Below are 19,771 nucleotides of genomic sequence, written 5' to 3' on the forward strand. Positions count from 1 at the left end.
GTCCTCGCTTCGGCAGGACATATACTAAAATTGGAACGATACAGAGAAGATTAGCATGGCCCCTGCGCAAGGATGACACGCAAATTCGTGAAGCGTTCCATATTTTCTTGCAATAAAATAAATTGTACTTTGCGCTCTTTTCTTTCTATTTAACTATTAAACAAAAAAAAAAAATATAGAAATAAAAATTAAAATAAAAATATTACATAATATATATAATAGTGTGAGAGCTTCTGGTTTCCGGCACCTGGCTTTACAGCGCTCTAAGCAGCCCCGCCCTCCCGGGGCTCGGATGAAGTAGAAGCTGCGGTTGTTCGGTACAGGAGCTTCTGACTCATCACAACGGGGGCGGAGTCCATGGAGGGTGATGACTCCACATCTGCGCTCTGCACTGCCGGGTGTTTGGAACTTTAATGTCGCATTAGTGTACCTATCACATCAGAGTCTCCATTCACATCAGAGTCCCCCCTTCACATCGAAGTCCCCCCTTCACATCAGAGTCCCCCATCACATCAGTGTCTCCCTATAACATCAGAGTCCCCCCCCCCCTTCACATCAGAGTCTCCCAAAAACTTCAGAGTCTCCCTATAACATCAGACTCCCCCTTCACATCAGAGTCCCCCATCACATCAGAGTCTCCCTATAACATCAGAGTCCCACCTTCACATCAGAGGTACCCGATCACATCAGAGTCTCCCATCACATCAGACGTCTCCCATCACATCAGAGTCTCCCATCACATCAGAGGTCCGCACATGACATCAGAGTCTCCCATCACATAAGAGGTCCCCTATCACATCAGAGTCTCCCATCACATCAGAGGTCCCCTATCACATCAGAGTCTCCCATCACATCAGAGTCTCCCATCACATCAGAGGTCCCCCTTCACATCAGAGGTCCTACATCAGAGTCTCCCTATAACATCAGAGTCCCCCATCACATCAGTTTCCCAATCACATCAGAGTCCCACCTTCACATCAGAGGTCCCCCTTCACATCAGAATCTCCATCACATCAGAGTCCCACCTTCACATCAGAGTCTCCCATCACATCAGAGCTCCCCCTTCACATCAGAGTCTCCCGTCACATCAGAGGTCCCCCTTCAAATCAGAGTCTCCCATCACATTCGAGGTCCCCCTTCACATCAGAGTCTCCCATCACATCAGAGATCCCCCATCACATCAGAGTCTCCCATCACATCATAGATCCCCCATCACATCAGAGTCTCCCATCACATCCGAGGTCCCCCATCACATCAGAGTCTCACATCACATCAGAGATCCCCCATCACATCAGAGTCTCCCATCACATCAGAGTCTCCCAATCACATCAAAACTCCCACCCCCCCCTCACATCAGAGGTTCCTCCAATCCCCCAATCACATCAGAGTCTCCCATCACATCATAGATTCCCCATCTCATCAGAGACTCCCATCACATCAGAGGTCCCCCATCACCTCAGAGTCTCCCAATCACATCAGAGGTCCCCGCATCACATCAGAGTCTCCCAATCACATCAGAGGTCTCCCCATCACATCAGAATCTCCCAATCACATCAAAGGTCCCCCAATCACATCAGAAGTTCCCCCATCACATCAGAGGTCCCCCATCACATCAGAGGTCCCCCATCACATCAGAGTTACCCACATCACATCAGAGTCTCCCAATCACATCAGAGGTCCCACAACACATCAGGAGGTCCCCCATCACATCAGAGTTCCCCACATCACATCAGAGTCTCCCATCACATCAGAGGTCCCCTATCACATCAGAGTCTCCCATCACATCAGAGGTTCCTCCATTACATCAGAGGTATCACATCAGAGTCTCCCATCACATCAGAGTCTCCCATCACATCAGAGGTCCCCCATCACATCAGAGTCTCCCATCACATCAGAGTCTCCCATCACACTAGAGGTCCCCCTTCACATCAGAGGTCCCCCATCACATCAGAGTTTCCCTATATCATCAGAGTCCCCCCCATCACATCAGAGTCTCCCAATCACATCAGAGTCTCCCTATAACATCAGAGTCCCACCTTCACATCAGAGGTCCCCCTTCACATCAGAATCTCCCATCACATCAGAGTCCCACCTTCACATCAGAGTCTCCCATCACATCAGAGCTCCCCCTTCACATCAGAGTCTCCCGTCACATCAGAGTCTCCCATCACATCAGAGATCCCCCATCACATCATAGATCCCCCATCACATCAGAGTCTCCCATCACATCCGAGGTCCCCCTTCACATCAGAGTCTCCCAATCACATCAAAACTCCCCCATCACATCAGAGTCTCCTAATCACATCAAAACTCCCCCATAACATCAGAGGTCCCCCTTCACATCAGAGTCTCCCAATCACATCAAAATCCCCCCCCCCCCCTCACATCAGAGGTTCCTCCAATCACATCAGAAGTCCCCCAATCACATCAGAGGTCCCCCACCACATCAGAGGTACCACCATCTCATCAGAGTCTCCCAATCACATCAGAGATTCCCCATCACGTCAGAGTCTCCCAATCACATCAGAGGTCCCCCATCACATCAGAGTCTCCCAATCACAACAGAGGTCCCTGCATCACATCAGAGTCTCCCAATCACATCAGAGGTCCCTGCATCACATCAGATTCTCCCAATCACATCAGAGGTCCCCCATCACATCAGAGTCTCCCAATCACAACAGGGGTCCCTGCATCACATCAGAGTCTCCCAATCACATCAGAGTCTCCCAATCACATCAGAGGTCCCCCCATCACATCAGAGGTTCCCCCATCACATCAGAGGTCCCCCCATCACATCAGAGGTCCCCCCATCACATCAGAGGTTCCCCCATCACATCAGAGTCTCCCAATCACATCAGAGGTTCCACATCACATCAGAGGTCCCCCCATCACATCAGAGTCTCCCAAACACATCAGAGGTTCTCCCATCACATCAGAGGTTCCCCATCACATCAGAGGTACCCCCATCACATTAGAGTCTCCCAATCACATCAGACGTTTCCCATCACATCAGAGTCTCCCATCAAATCATAGATCCCCCATCACATCAGAGTCTCCCATCACATCCGAGGTCCCCCTTCACATCAGAGTCTCCCATCACATCAGAGCTCCCCCTTCACATCAGAGTCTCCCAATCACATCAGAGGTCCCCCACCACCTCATAGTCTCCCATCACATCAGAGGTCCCCACATCACATCAGAGTCTCCCATCACATCAGAGTCTCCCATCACATCAGAGTTCCCCCTTCACATCAGAGGTCCCCCTTCACATCAGAGGTCCCCCATCAAATGAGAGTCTACCTATAACATCAGAGTCCCCCATCACATCAGAGTCTCCCATCACATCAGAGGACCCCTATCACATCAGAGTCTCCCATCACATCAGAGGTCCCCAATCACATCAGAGTCTCCCATCACATCAGAGGTCCCCTATCACATCAGAGTCTCCCATCACATCAGAGGTCACCCTTCACATCAGAGGTCCCCCATCAAATGAGAGTCTCCCTATAACATCAGAGTCCCCCCATCACATCAGAGTCCCCCATCACATCAGAGTTTCCCAATCACATCAGAGACCCACCTTCACATCAGAGGTCCCCCTTCACATCAGAATCTCCCAACACATCAGAGTCCCACCTTCACATCAGAGTCTCCCATCACATCAGAGCTCCCCCTTCACATCAGAGTATCCCCCTTCACATCAGAGTCTCCCATCACATTCGAGGTCCCCCTTCACATCAGAGTCTCCCATCACATCAGAGATCCCCCATCACATCATAGATCCCCCATCACATCAGAGTCTCCCATCACATCAGAGTCTCCCAATCACATCAAAACTCCAATCCCCCAATCACATCAGAGTCTCCCATCACATCATAGATTCCCCATCTCATCAGAGTCTCCCATCACATCAGAGGTCCCCCATCACATCAGAGTCTCCCAATCACATCAGAGGTCCCCCATCACATCAGAGGTCCCCCATCACATCAGAGGTCCCCACATCACATCAGAGTCTCCCAATACATCAGAGGTCCCCTATCACATCAGAGTCTCCCATCACATCAGAGGTTCCTCCATTACATCAGAGGTATCACATCACATCAGAGTCTCCCATCACATCAGAGTCTCCCATCACATCAGAGTCTCCCATCACATCAGAGGTCCCCCTTCACATCAGAGGTCCCCCATCACATCAGAGTCTCCCTATACCATCAGAGTCCTCCCCCCATCACATTAGAGTCTCCCAATCACATCAGAGTCTCCCTATAACATCAGAGTCCCACCTTCACATCAGAGGTCCCCCTTCACATCAGAATCTCCCATCACATCAGAGTCCCACCTTCACATCAAAGTCTCCCATCACATCAGAGCTCCCCCTTCACATCAGAGTCTCCCGTCACATCAGAGGTCCCCCTTCACATCAGAGTCTCCCAATCACATCTAAACTCCCCCATCACATCAAAACTCCCCCATAACATCGGAGGTCCCCCTTCACATCAGAGTCTCCCAATCATATCAAAATCCCCCCCCTTCACATCAGAGGTTCCTCCAATCACATCAGAAGTCCCCAAATCACATCAGAGGTCCCCCATCACATCAGAGTATCCCAATCACATCAGAGGTTCCCCATCACGTCAGAGTCTCCCAATCACATCAGAGGTCCCCCATCACATCAGAGTCTCCCAATCACAACAGAGGTCCCTGCATCACATCAGATTCTCCCAATCACATCAGAGGTCCCCCCCAATCACATCAGTGGTCCCCCCATCACATCAGAGTCTCCCAATCACATCAGAGGTCCCCCCATCACATCAGAGGTTCCCCCATCACATCAGAGTCTCCCAATCCCATCAGAGGTCCCCCCAATCACATTAGGGTCTCCCCATCACATCAGAGGTCCCCCCCATCACATCAGAGGTTCCCCCATCACATCAGAGTCTCCCAATCACATCAGAGGTCCCCCCAATCACATTAGGGTCTCCCCATCACATCAGAGGTTCCTCCATCACATCAGAGGTCCCCCATCACATCAGAGTCCCCCCATCACATCAGAGTCCCCCATCACATCAGAGTTTCCCAATCACATCAGAGACCCACCTTCACATCAGAGGTCCCCCTTCACATCAGAATCTCCCAACACATCAGAGTCCCACCTTCACATCAGAGTCTCCCATCACATCAGAGCTCCCCCTTCACATCAGAGTATCCCCCTTCACATCAGAGTCTCCCATCACATTCGAGGTCCCCCTTCACATCAGAGTCTCCCATCACATCAGAGATCCCCCATCACATCAGAGTCTCCCATCACATCATAGATCCCCCATCACATCAGAGTCTCCCATCACATCAGAGTCTCCCAATCACATCAAAACTCCAATCCCCCAATCACATCAGAGTCTCCCATCACATCATAGATTCCCCATCTCATCAGAGTCTCCCATCACATCAGAGGTCCCCCATCACATCAGAGTCTCCCAATCACATCAGAGGTCCCCCATCACATCAGAGGTCCCCCATCACATCAGAGGTTCCTCCATTACATCAGAGGTATCACATCACATCAGAGTCTCCCATCAAATCAGAGTCTCCCATCACATCAGAGTCTCCCATCACATCAGAGTCTCCCATCACATCAGAGGTCCCCCTTCACATCAGAGGTCCCCCATCACATCAGAGTCTCCCTATACCATCAGAGTCCTCCCCCCATCACATTAGAGTCTCCCAATCACATCAGAGTCTCCCTATAACATGAGAGTCCCACCTTCACATCAGAGCTCCCCCTTCACATCAGAGTCTCCCGTCACATCAGAGGTCCCCCTTCACATCAGATTCACCCATCACATCAGAGATCCCCATCACATCAGAGTCTAACATCACATCATAGATCCCCCATCACATCAGAGTCTCCCAATCACATCAAAACTCCAATCCCCCAATCACATCAGAGTCTCCCATCACATCATAGATTCCCCATCTCATCAGAGTCTCCCATCACATCAGAGGTCCCCCATCACATCAGAGTCTCCCAATCACATCAGAGGTCCCCCATCACATCAGAGGTCCCCACATCACATCAGAGTCTCCCAATACATCAGAGGTCCCCTATCACATCAGAGTCTCCCAACACCTAAGAGGTTCCTCCATTACATCACAGGTATCACATCACATCAGAGTCTCCCATCAAATCAGAGTCTCCCATCACATCAGAGTCTCCCATCACATCAGAGTCTCCCATCACATCAGAGGTCCCCCTTCACATCAGAGGTCCCCCATCACATCAGAGTCTCCCTATACCATCAGAGTCCTCCCCCCATCACATTAGAGTCTCCCAATCACATCAGAGTCTCCCTATAACATCAGAGTCCCACCTTCACATCAGATGTCCCCCTTCACATCAGAATCTCCCATCACATCAGAGTCCCACCTTCACATCAAAGTCTCCCATCACATCAGAGCTCCCCCTTCACATCAGAGTCTCCCGTCACATCAGAGGTCCCCCTTCACATCAGAGTCACCCATCACATCAGAGATCCCCCATCACATCAGAGTCTAACATCACATCATAGATCCCCCATCACATCAGAGTCTCCCATCACATCCGAGGTCCCCCTTCACATCAGAGTCTCCCAATCACATCTAAACTCCCCCATCACATCAAAACTCCCCCATAACATTGGAGGTCCCCCTTCACATCAGAGTCTCCCAATCATATCAAAATCCCCCTCCCCTTCACATCAGAGGTTCCTCCAATCACATCAGAAGTCCCCCAATCACATCAGAGGTCCCCCATCACATCAGAGTATCCCAATCACATCAGAGGTTCCCCATCACGTCAGAGTCTCCCAATCACATCAGAGGTCCCCCATCACATCATAGTCTCCCAATCCCATCAGAGGTCCCTCATCACATCAGAGTCTCCCAATCACAACAGAGGTCCCTGCATCACATCAGATTCTCCCAATCACATCAGAGGTCCCCCCCAATCACATCAGTGGTCCCCCCATCACATCAGAGTCTCCCAATCACATCAGAGGTCCCCCCATCACATCAGAGGTTCCCCCATCACATCAGAGTCTCCCAATCCCATCAGAGGTCCCCCCAATCACATTAGGGTCTCCCCATCACATCAGAGGTCCCCCCCATCACATCAGAGGTTCCCCCATCACATCAGAGTCTCCCAATCACATCAGAGGTCCCCCCAATCACATTAGGGTCTCCCCATCACATCAGAGGTCCCCCATCACATCAGAGGTCCCCCATCACATCAGAGATCCCCCATCACATTAGAGTCTCCCAATCACATCAGAGGTATCACATCACATCAGAGCCTCCCATCACATCAGAGGTTCCCCATCACATCAGAGGTCCCCCCATCACATCAGAGTCTCCCAATCACATCAGAGGTATCACATCACATCAGAGACTCCCATCACATCAGAGTCTCCCATCACATCAGAGGTCCCCCATCACATCAGAGTCTCCCATCACATTAGAGGTTCCTCCATTACATCAGAGGTATCACATCAGAGTCTCCCATCACATCAGAGTCTCCCATCACATCAGAGGTCCCCCTTCACATCAGAGGTCCCCCATCAAATCAGAGTCTCCCTATACCATCAGAGTCCCCCCCCATCACATCAGAGTCTCTTAATCACATCAGAGTCTCCCTATAACATCAGAGTCCCACCTTCACATCAGAGCTCCCCCTTCACATCAGAGTCTCCCGTCACATCAGAGGTCCCCCTTCACATCAGAGTCTCCCATCACATCAGAGATCCCCCATCACATCAGAGTCTCCCATCACATCCAAGGTCCCCCTTCACATCAGAGTCTCCCATCACATCAGAGTCTCCCAATCACATCAAAACTCCCTCATCACATCAGAGTCTCCTAATCACATCAAAACTCCCCCATAACATCGGAGGTCCCCCTTCACATCAGAGTCTCTCAATCACATCAAAATCCCCCCCCCCTTCACATCAGAGGTTCCTCCAATCACATCAGAAGTCCCCCAATCACATCAGAGGTCCCCCATCACATCAGAGGTACCACCATCTCATCAGAGTCTCCCAATCACATCAGAGGTTCCCCATCACGTCAGAGTCTCCCAATCACATCAGAGGTCCCCCATCACATCAGAGTCTCCCAATCACAACAGAGGTCTCTGCATCACATCAGAGTCTCCCAATCACATCAGAGGTCCCCCATCACATCAGAGTCTCCCAATCACATCAGAGTCTCCCAATCACATCAGAGGTTCCCCCATCACATCAAGGGTCCCCCCATCACATCAGAGGTCCCCCATCACATCAGAGGTTCCACATCACATCAGAGGTTCCACATCACATCAGAGGTCCCCCCATCACATCAGAGTCTCCCAATCACATCAGAGGTCCCCAAACACATCAGAGGTTCTCCCATCACATCAGAGGTTCCCCATCACATCAGAGGTACCCCCATCACATTAGAGTCTCCCAATCACATCAGACGTTTCCCATCACATCAGAGTCTCCCATCAAATCATAGATCCCCCATCACATCAGAGTCTCCCATCACATCCGAGGTCCCCCTTCACATCAGAGTCTCCCAATCACATCAGAGGTCCCCCACCACCTCATAGTCTCCCATCACATCAGAGGTCCCCACATCACATCAGAGTCTCCCATCACATCAGAGTCTCCCATCACATCAGAGGTCCCCTATCACATCAGAGTCTCCCATCACATCAGAGGTCCCCCTTCACATTAGAGGTCCCCCTTCACATCAGAGGTCCCCCATCAAATGAGAGTCTCCCTATAACATCAGAGTCCCCCATCACATCAGAGTCTCCTATCACATCAGAGGACCCCTATCACATCAGAGTCTCCCATCACATCAGAGGTCCCCTATCACATCAGAGTCTCCCATCACATCAGAGGTCCCCTATCACATCAGAGTCTCCCATCACATCAGAGGTCACCCTTCACATCAGAGGTCCCCCATCAAATGAGAGTCTCCCTATAACATCAGAGTCCCCCCATCACATCAGAGTCCCCCATCACATCAGAGTTTCCCAATCACATCAGAGTCCCACCTTCACATCAGAGGTCCCCCTTCACATCAGAGTCTCCCATCACATCAGAGCTCCCCCTTCACATCAGAGTATCCCCCTTCACATCAGAGTCTCCCATCACATTCGAGGTCCCCCTTCACATCAGAGTCTCCCATCACATCAGAGATCCCCCATCACATCAGAGTCTCCCATCACATCATAGATCCCCCATCACATCAGAGTCTCCCATCACATCAGAGTCTCCCAATCACATCAAAACTCCAATCCCCCAATCACATCAGAGTCTCCCATCACATCATAGATTCCCAATCACATCAGAGGTCCCCCATCACATCAGAGTCTCCCAATCACATCAGAGGTCCCCCATCACATCAGAGGTCCCCCATCACATCAGAGTCTCCCAATCACATCAGAGGTCCCCCATCACATCAGAGGTCCCCACATCACATCAGAGTCTCCCAATCACAACAGAGGTCTCTGCATCACATCAGAGTCTCCCAATCACATCAGAGGTCCCCCATCACATCAGAGTCTCCCAATCACAACAGGGGTCCCTGCATCACATCAGAGTCTCCCAATCACATCAGAGGTCCCCCAATCACATCAGAGGTTCCCCCATCACATCAAGGGTCCCCCCATCACATCAGAGGTTCCCCCATCACATCAGAGTCTCCCAATCACATCAGAGGTCACTCATCACATCAGAGGTTCCACATCACATCAGAGGTTCCACATCACATCAGAGGTCCCCCCATCACATCAGAGTCTCCCAATCACATCAGAGGTCCCCAAACACATCAGAGGTTCTCCCATCACATCAGAGGTTCCCCATCACATCAGAGGTACCCCCATCACATTAGAGTCTCCCAATCACATCAGACGTTTCCCATCACATCAGAATCTCCCATCAAATCATAGATCCCCCATCACATCAGAGTCTCCCATCACATCCGAGGTCCCCCTTCACATCAGAGTCTCCCATCACATCAGAGCTCCCCCTTCACATCAGAGTCTCCCAATCACATCAGAGGTCCCCCACCACCTCATAGTCTCCCATCACATCAGAGGTCCCCACATCACATCAGAGTCTCCCATCACATCAGAGTCTCCCATCACATCAGAGGTCCCCTATCACATCAGAGTCTCCCATCACATCAGAGGTCCCCCTTCACATCAGAGGTCCCCCTTCACATCAGAGGTCCCCCATCAAATGAGAGTCTCCCTATAACATCAGAGTCCCCCATCACATCAGAGTCTCCTATCACATCAGAGGACCCCTATCACATCAGAGTCTCCCATCACATCAGAGGTCCCCTATCACATCAGAGTCTCCCATCACATCAGAGGTCCCCTATCACATCAGAGTCTCCCATCACATCAGAGGTCACCCTTCACATCAGAGTCCCCCATCACATCAGAGTTTCCCAATCACATCAGAGTCCCACCTTCACATCAGAGGTCCCCCTTCACATCAGAGTCCCCCCATCACATCAGAGTCCCCCATCACATCAGAGTTTCCCAATCACATCAGAGTCCCACCTTCACATCAGAGGTCCCCCTTCACATCAGAATCTCCCAACACATCAGAGTCCCACCTTCACATCAGAGTCTCCCATCACATCAGAGCTCCCCCTTCACATCAGAGTATCCCCCTTCACATCAGAGTCTCCCATCACATTCGAGGTCCCCCTTCACATCAGAGTCTCCCATCACATCAGAGATCTCCCATCACATCAGAGTCTCCCAATCACATCAAAACTCCCCCCATCACATCAAAACTCCCCCATAACATCAGAGGTCCCCCTTCACATCAGAGTCTCCCAATCACATCAAAACTCCAATCCCCCAATCACATCAGAGTCCCCCATCACATCAGAGTCTCCCAATCACATCAGAGGTCCCCCATCACATCAGAGGTCCCCCATCACATCAGAGGTCCCCCATCACATCAGAGGTCCCCACATCACATCAGAGTCTCCCATCACATCAGAGGTCACCCTTCACATCAGAGGTCCCCCATCAAATGAGAGTCTCCCTATAACATCAGAGTCCCCCATCACATCAGAGTTTCCCAATCACATCAGAGTCCCAGCTTCACATCAGAGGTCCCCCTTCACATCAGAGTCCCCCCATCACATCAGAGTCCCCCATCACATCAGAGTTTCCCAATCACATCAGAGGTCCCCCTTCACATCAGAATCTCCCAACACATCAGAGTCCCACCTTCACATCAGAGTCTCCCATCACATCAGAGCTCCCCCTTCACATCAGAGTATCCCCCTTCACATCAGAGTCTCCCATCACATTCGAGGTCCCCCTTCACATCAGAGTCTCCCATCACATCAGAGATCTCCCATCACATCAGAGTCTCCCAATCACATCAAAACTCCCCCCATCACATCAAAACTCCCCCATAACATCAGAGGTCCCCCTTCACATCAGAGTCTCCCAATCACATCAAAACTCCAATCCCCCAATCACATCAGAGTCCCCCATCACATCAGAGTCTCCCAATCACATCAGAGGTCCCCCATCACATCAGAGGTCCCCCATCACATCAGAGGTCCCCACATCACATCAGAGTCTCCCAATACATCAGAGGTCCCCTATCACATCAGAGTCTCCCATCACATCAGAGGTTCCTCCATTACATCAGAGGTATCACATCACATCAGAGTCTCCCATCAAATCAGAGTCTCCCATCACATCAGAGTCTCCCATCACATCAGAGTCTCCCATCACATCAGAGTCTCCCATCACATCAGAGGTCCCCCTTCACATCAGAGGTCCCCCATCACATCAGAGTCTCCCTATACCATCAGAGTACTCCCCCCATCACATTAGAGTCTCCCAATCACATCAGAGTGTCCCTATAACATCAGAGTCCCACCTTCACATCAGAGGTCCCCCTTCACATCAGAATCTCCCATCACATCAGAGTCCCACCTTCACATCAAAGTCTCCCATCACATCAGAGCTCCCCCTTCACATCAGAGTCTCCCGTCACATCAGAGGTCCCCCTTCACATCAGAGTCACCCATCACATCAGAGTCACCCATCACATCAGAGTCTAACATCACATCATAGATCCCCCATCACATCAGAGTCTCCCAATCACATCAAAACTCCAATCCCCCAATCACATCAGAGTCCCACCTTCACATCAGAGCTCCCCCTTCACATCAGAGTCTCCCATCACATCAGAGGTCCCCCTTCACATCAGAGTCTCCCATCACATCAGAGATCCCCCATCACATCAGAGTCTCCCATCACATCAGAGTCTCCTAATCACATCAAAACTCCCCCCATCACATCAAAACTCCCCCATAACATCGGAGGTCCCCCTTCACATCAGAGGTTCCTCCAATCACATCAGAAGTCCCCCAATCACATCAGAGGTCCCCCATCACATCAGAGGTACCACCATCTCATCAGAGTCCCCCATCACATCAGAGGTCCCCCAACACATCAGAGGTCCCCACATCACATCAGAGTCTCCCAATACATCAGAGGTCCCCTATCACATCAGAGTCTCCCATCACATCAGAGGTTCCTCCATTACATCAGAGGTATCACATCACATCAGAGTCTCCCATCAAATCAGCGTCTCCCATCACATCAGAGTCTCCCATCACATCAGAGTCTCCCATCACATCAGAGGTCCCCCTTCACATCAGAGGTCCCCCATCACATCAGAGTCTCCCTATACCATCAGAGTCCTCCCCCCATCACATTAGAGTCTCCCAATCACATCAGAGTCTCCCTATAACATCAGAGTCCCACCTTCACATCAGAGGTCCCCCTTCACATCAGAATCTCCCATCACATCAGAGTCCCACCTTCACATCAAAGTCTCCCATCACATCAGAGCTCCCCCTTCACATCAGAGTCTCCCATCACATCAGAGGTCCCCCTTCACATCAGAGTCACCCATCACATCAGAGATCCCCCATCACATCAGAGTCTAAAATCACATCATAGATCCCCCATCACATCAGAGTCTCCCATCACATCCGAGGTCCCCCTTCACATCAGAGTCTCCCAATCACATCTAAACTCCCCCATCACATCAAAACTCCCCCATACCATCGGAGGTCCCCCTTCACATCAGAGTCTCCCAATCATATCAAAATCCCCCCCCCCTTCACATCAGAGGTTCCTCCAATCACATCAGAAGTCCCCCAATCACATCAGAGGTCCCCCATCACATCAGAGTATCCCAATCACATCAGAGGTTCCCCATCACGTCAGAGTCTCCCAATCACATCAGAGGTCCCCCATCACATCATAGTCTCCCAATCACATCAGAGGTCCCTCATCACATCAGAGTCTCCCAATCACAACAGAGGTCCCTGCATCACATCAGATTCTCCCAATCACATCAGAGGTCCCCCCCCATCACATCAGAGTCTCCCAATCACATCAGAGGTCCCCCCATCACATCAGAGGTTCCCCCATCACATCAGAGTCTCCCCATCACATCAGAGGTTCCCCCATCACATCAGAGTCTCCCAATCACATCAGAGGTCCCCCCAATCACATTAGGGTCTCCCCATCACATCAGAGGTCCCCCATCACATCAGAGGTCCCCCATCACATCAGAGATCCCCCATCACATTAGAGTCTCCCAATCACATCAGAGGTATCACATCACATCAGAGTCTCCCATCACATCAGAGGTTCCCCATCACATCAGAGGTCCCCCCATCACATCAGAGTCTCCCAATCACATCAGAAGTATCACATCAGAGTCTCCCATCACATCAGAGTCTCCCATCACATCAGAGGTCCCCCATCACATCAGAGTCTCCCATCACATTAGAGGTTCCTCCATTACATCAGAGGTATCACATCACATCAGAGTCTCCCATCACATCAGAGTCTCCCATCACATCAGAGGTCCCCCTTCACATCAGAGTCTCCCATCACATTAGAGGTTCCTCCATTACATCAGAGGTATCACATCACATCAGAGTCTCCCATCACATCAGAGTCTCCCATCACATCAGAGGTCCCCCTTCACATCAGAGGTCCCCCATCACATCAGAGTCTCCCTATACCATCAGAGTCCCCCCCCATCACATCAGAGTCTCCCAATCACATCAGAGTCTCCCTATAACATCAGAGTCTCCCTATAACATCAGAGTCCCACCTTCACATCAGAGTCTCCCGTCACATCAGAGGTCCCCCTTCACATCAGAGTCTCCCATCACATCAGAGTCTCCCATCACATCCGAGGTCCCCCTTCACACCAGAGACTCCCATCACATCAGAGTCTCCCAATCACATCAAAACTCCCCCATCACATCAGAGTCTCCTAATCACATCAAAACTTCCCCCATCACATCAAAACTCCCCCATAACATCGGAGCTCCCCCTTCACATCAGAGTCTCTCAATCACATAAAAATCCCCCCCCCCCTTCACATCAGAGGTTCCTCCAATCACATCAGAAGTCCCCCAATCACATCAGAGGTCCCCCATCTCATCAGAGTCTCCCAATCACATCAGAGGTTCCCCATCACGTCAGAGTCTCCCAATCACATCAGAGGTCCCCCACCACCTCAGAGTCTCCCAATCACATCAGAGGTCCCCCATCACATCAGAGTCTCCCAATCACATCAGAGGTCCCCCATCACATCAGAGTCTCCCAATCACAACAGAGGTCCCTGCACCACATCAGAGTCTCCCAATCACATCAGAGGTCCCTGCATCACATCAGATTCTCCCAATCACATCAGTGGTCCCCCCATCACATCAGATTCTCCCAATCACATCAGAGGTCCCCCCATCACATCAGAGTCTCCCAATCACATCAGAGGTCCCCCCAATCACATTAGGGTCTCCCCATCACATCAGAGGTTCCCCATCACATCAGAGGTCCCCCATCACATTAGAGTCTCCCATCACATCAGAGGTCACTTATCACATCAGAGGTTCCCCATCACATCAGAGGTCCCCCATCACATTAGAGTCTCCCATCACATCAGAGGTCCCCGAACACATCAGAGGTTCCCCATCACATTAGAGTCTCCCAATCACATCAGACGTTTCCCATCACATCCGAGGTCCCCCTTCACATCAGAGTCCCACCTTCACATCAGAGTCTCCCATCAAATCAGAGCTCCCCCTTCACATCAGAGTCTCCCATCAAATCAGAGCTCCCCCATCACATCAGAGTCTCCCATCAAATCAGAGCTCCCCCTTCACATCAGAGTCTCCCGTCACATCAGAGGTCCTCCTTCACATCAGAGTCTCCCATCACATCAGAGATCCCCCATCACATTAGAGTCTCCCATCACATCAGAGTCTCCCAATCACATCAAAACTCCCCCCATCACATCAAAACTCCCCCATAACATCAGAGGTCCCCCTTCACATCAGAGTCTCCCAATCACATCAAAACTCCCCCCTCACATCAGAGGTTCCTCCAATCACATCAGAAGTCCCCCAATCACATCAGAGGTACCACCATCTCATCAGAGTCTCCCAATCACATCAGAGGTCCCCCATCACATCAGAGTCTCCCAATCACATCAGAGGTTCCCCATCACATCAGAGGTCCCCCCCCCATCACATCAGTGGTCCCCCCATCGCATCAGAGTGTCCAAATCACATCAGAGGTTCCCCATCACGTCAGAGTCTCCCAATCACATCAGAGGTCCCCCACCACCTCAGAGTCTCCCAATCACATCAGAGGTCCCCCATCACATCATAGGTTCCCCCATCACATCAGAGGTACCACCATCTCATCAGAGTCTCCCAATCACATCAGAGGTTCCCCATCACGTCAGAGTCTCCCAATCACATCAGAGGTCCCCCATCACATTAGAGTCTCCCAATCACAACAGAGGTCCCTGCATCACATCAGAGTCTCCCAATCACATCAGAGGTCCCTGCATCACATCAGATTCTCCCAATCACATCAGAGGTCCCCCATCACATCAGAGTCTTCCAATCACAACAGAGGTCCCTGCATCACATCAGAGTCTCTCAATCACATCAGAGGTCCCTGCATCACATCAGATTCTCCCAATCACATCAGAGGTCCCCCCCCAATCACATCAGAGGTCCCCCATCACATCAGAGTCTTCCAATCACAACAGAGGTACCTGCATCACATCAGAGTCTCTCAATCACATCAGAGGTCCCTGCATCACATCAGATTCTCCCAATCACATCAGAGGTCCCCCCCCAATCACATCAGAGGTCCCCCCATCACATCAGAGTCTCCCAATCACATCAAAGGTCCCCCCATCACATCAGAGGTTCCCTCATCACATCAGAGGTCCCCCCATTACATCAGAGGTTCCTCCATCACATCAGAGGTTCCTCCATCACATCAGAGATCCCCCATCACATCAGAGATCCCCCATCACATTAGAGTCTCCCATCACATCAGAGGTCACTCATCACATCAGAGGTCCCCCATCACATCAGAGTATCCCAATCACATCAGAGGTTCCCCATCACGTCAGAGTCTCCCAATCACATCAGAGGTCCCCCACCACCTCAGAGTCTCCCAATCACATCAGAGGTCCCCCATCACATCATAGTCTCCCAATCACATCAGAGGTCCCTCATCACATCAGAGTCTCCCAATCACAACAGAGGTCCCTGCATCACATCAGATTCTCCCAATCACAGCAAAGGTCCCCCCATCACATCAGAGGTTCCCCCATCACATCAGAGGTCCCCCCAATCACATTAGGGTCTCCCCATCACATCAGAGGTCCCCCCACCACATCAGAGGTTCCCCCATCACATCAGAGTCTCCCAATCACATCAGAGGTCCCCCCAATCACATTAGGGTCCCCCCAATCACATTAGGGTCTCCCCATCACATCAGAGGTCCCCCATCACATCAGAGATCCCCCATCACATTAGAGTCTCCCATCACATCAGAGGTCACTCATCACATCAGAGGTCCCCCATCACATCAGAGGTTCCCCATCACATCAGAGGTCCCCCCATCACATCAGAGTCTCCCAATCACATCAGAGGTATCACATCACATCAGAGTCTCCCATCACATCAGAGGTCCCCCATCACATCAGAGTCTCCCATCACATTAGAGGTTCCTCCATTACATCAGAGGTATCACATCACATCAGAGTCTCCCATCACATCAGAGGTCCCCCTTCACATCAGAGGTCCCCCATCACATCAGAGTCTCCCTATACCATCAGAGTCCCCCCCCCATCACATCAGAGTCTCCCTATAACATCAGAGTCCCACCTTCACATCAGAGCTCCCCCTTCACATCAGAGTCTCCCATCACATCAGAGGTCCCCCTTCACATCAGAGTCTCCCATCACATCAGAGATCCCCCATCACATCAGAGTCTCCCATCACATCAGAGTCTACTAATCACATCAAAACTCCCCCCATCACATCAAAACTCCCCCATAACATCGGAGGTCCCCCTTCACATCAGAGTCTCTCAATCACATCAAAATCCCCCCCCCCTTCACATCAGAGGTTCCTCCAATCACATCAGAAGTCCCCCAATCACATCAGAGTTCCCCCATCACATCAGAGGTACCACCATCTCATCAGAGTCTCCCAATCACATCAGAGGTTCCCCATCACGTCAGAGTCTCCCAATCACATCAGAGGTCCCCCATCACATCAGAGTATCCCAATCACATCAGAGGTTCCCCATCACGTCAGAGTCTCCCAATCACATCAGATGTCCCCCACCACCTCAGAGTCTCCCAATCACATCAGAGGTCCCCCATCACATCATAGTCTCCCAATCACATCAGAGGTCCCTCATCACATCAGAGTCTCCCAATCACATCAGAGGTCCCCCCCAATCACATCAGTGGTCTCCCAATCACATCAGAGGTCCCCCCATCACATCAGAGGTCCCCCCATCACATCAGAGGTTCCCCCATCACATCAGAGTCTCCCAATCACATCAGAGGTCCCCCCAATCACATTAGGGTCTCCCCATCACATCAGAGGTCCCCCCATCACATCAGAGGTTCCCCTATCACATCAGAGTCTCCCAATCACATCAGGGGTCCCCCCCATCACATCAGAGGTCCCCCATCACATCAGAGATCCCCCATCACATTAGAGTCTCCCATCACATCAGAGGTCACTCATCACATCAGAGGTCCCCCATCAGATCAGAGGTTCCCCATCATATCAGAGGTCCCCCCATCACATCAGAGTCTCCCAATCACATCAGAGGTATCACATCACATCAGAGTCTCCCATCACATCAGAGTCTCCCATCACATCAGAGGTCCCCCATCACATCAGAGTCTCCCATCACATTAGAGGTTCCTCCATTACATCAGAGGTATCACATCACATCAGAGTCTCCCATCACATCAGAGTCTCCCATCACATCAGAGGTCCCCCTTCACATCAGAGGTCCCCCATCACATCAGAGTCTCCCTATACCATCAGAGTCCCCCCCCATCACATCAGAGTCTCCCTATAACATCAGAGTCCCACCTTCACATCAGAGCTCCCCCTTCACATCAGAGTCTCCCATCACATCAGAGGTCCCCCTTCACATCAGAGTCTCCCATCACATCAGAGATCCCCCATCACATCAGAGTCTCCCATCACATCAGAGTCTCCTAATCACATCAAAACTCCCCCCATCACATCAAAACTCCCCCATCACATCAGAGTCTCCTAATCACATCAAAACTCCCCCCATCACATCAAAACTCCCCCATAACATCGGAGGTCCCCCTTCACATCAGAGTCTCTCAATCACATCAAAATCCCCCCCCCTTCACATCAGAGGTTCCTCCAATCACATCAGAAGTCCCCCAATCACATCAGAGGTCCCCCATCACATCAGAGGTACCACCATCTCATCAGAGTCTCCCAATCACATCAGAGGTTCCCCATCACGTCAGAGTCTCCCAATCACATCAGAGGTCCCCCACCACCTCAGAGTCTCCCAATCACATCAGAGGTCCCCCATCACATCAGAGTCTCCCAATCACATCAGAGGTCCCCCATCACATCAGAGTCTCCCAATCACAACAGAGGTCCCTGCATCACATCAGATTCTCCCAATCACATCAGAGGTCCCCCCATCACATCAGATTCTCCCAATCACATCAGAGGTCCCCCCATCACATCAGATTCTCCCAATCACATCAGAGGTCCCCCCATCACATCAGAGTCTCCCAATCACATCAGAGGTCCCCCCAATCACATTAGGGTCCCCCCCATCACATCAGAGGTCCCCCCCATCACATCAGAGGTCCCCCATCACATCAGAGGTTCCCCATCACATCAGAGGTTCCCCATCACATTAGAGTCTCCCAATCACATCAGTGGTCCCCCCATCACATCAGATTCTCCCAATCACATCAGTGGTCCCCCCATCACATCAGATTCTCCCAATCACATCAGAGGTCCCCCCATCACATCAGAGTCTCCCAATCACATCAGAGGTCCCCCCAATCACATTAGGGTCCCCCCCATCACATCAGAGGTCCCCCCCATCACATCAGAGGTCCCCCATCACATCAGAGGTTCCCCATCACATCAGAGGTTCCCCATCACATTAGAGTCTCCCAATCACATCAGACGTTTCCCATCACATCCGAGGTCCCCCTTCACATCAGAGTCCCACCTTCACATCAGAGTCTCCCATCAAATCAGAGCTCCCCCTTCACATCAGAGTCTCCCATCAAATCATAGATCCCCCATCACATCAGAGTCTCCCATCACATCCGAG

The 19,771-nt window shown here is 51.2% G+C and overlaps 1 non-coding gene across 1 annotated transcript; it reads left to right on the forward strand.

Moving 5' to 3' along the window:
- Window positions 1-107, forward strand: LOC149440746 (U6 spliceosomal RNA). Its single transcript, XR_016307518.1, has one exon. It is a non-coding gene; the product is annotated as a U6 spliceosomal RNA (small nuclear RNA).
- The last annotated feature ends 19,664 nt before the right edge of the window (window positions 108-19,771 follow it).

This window comes from Staurois parvus, unplaced genomic scaffold, assembly GCF_062004578.1.
Source record: "Staurois parvus isolate SC_StPar_1 unplaced genomic scaffold, SC_StPar_1.0 ptg001055l, whole genome shotgun sequence".
NCBI classification, from domain to species: Eukaryota; Metazoa; Chordata; class Amphibia; order Anura; family Ranidae; genus Staurois; species Staurois parvus.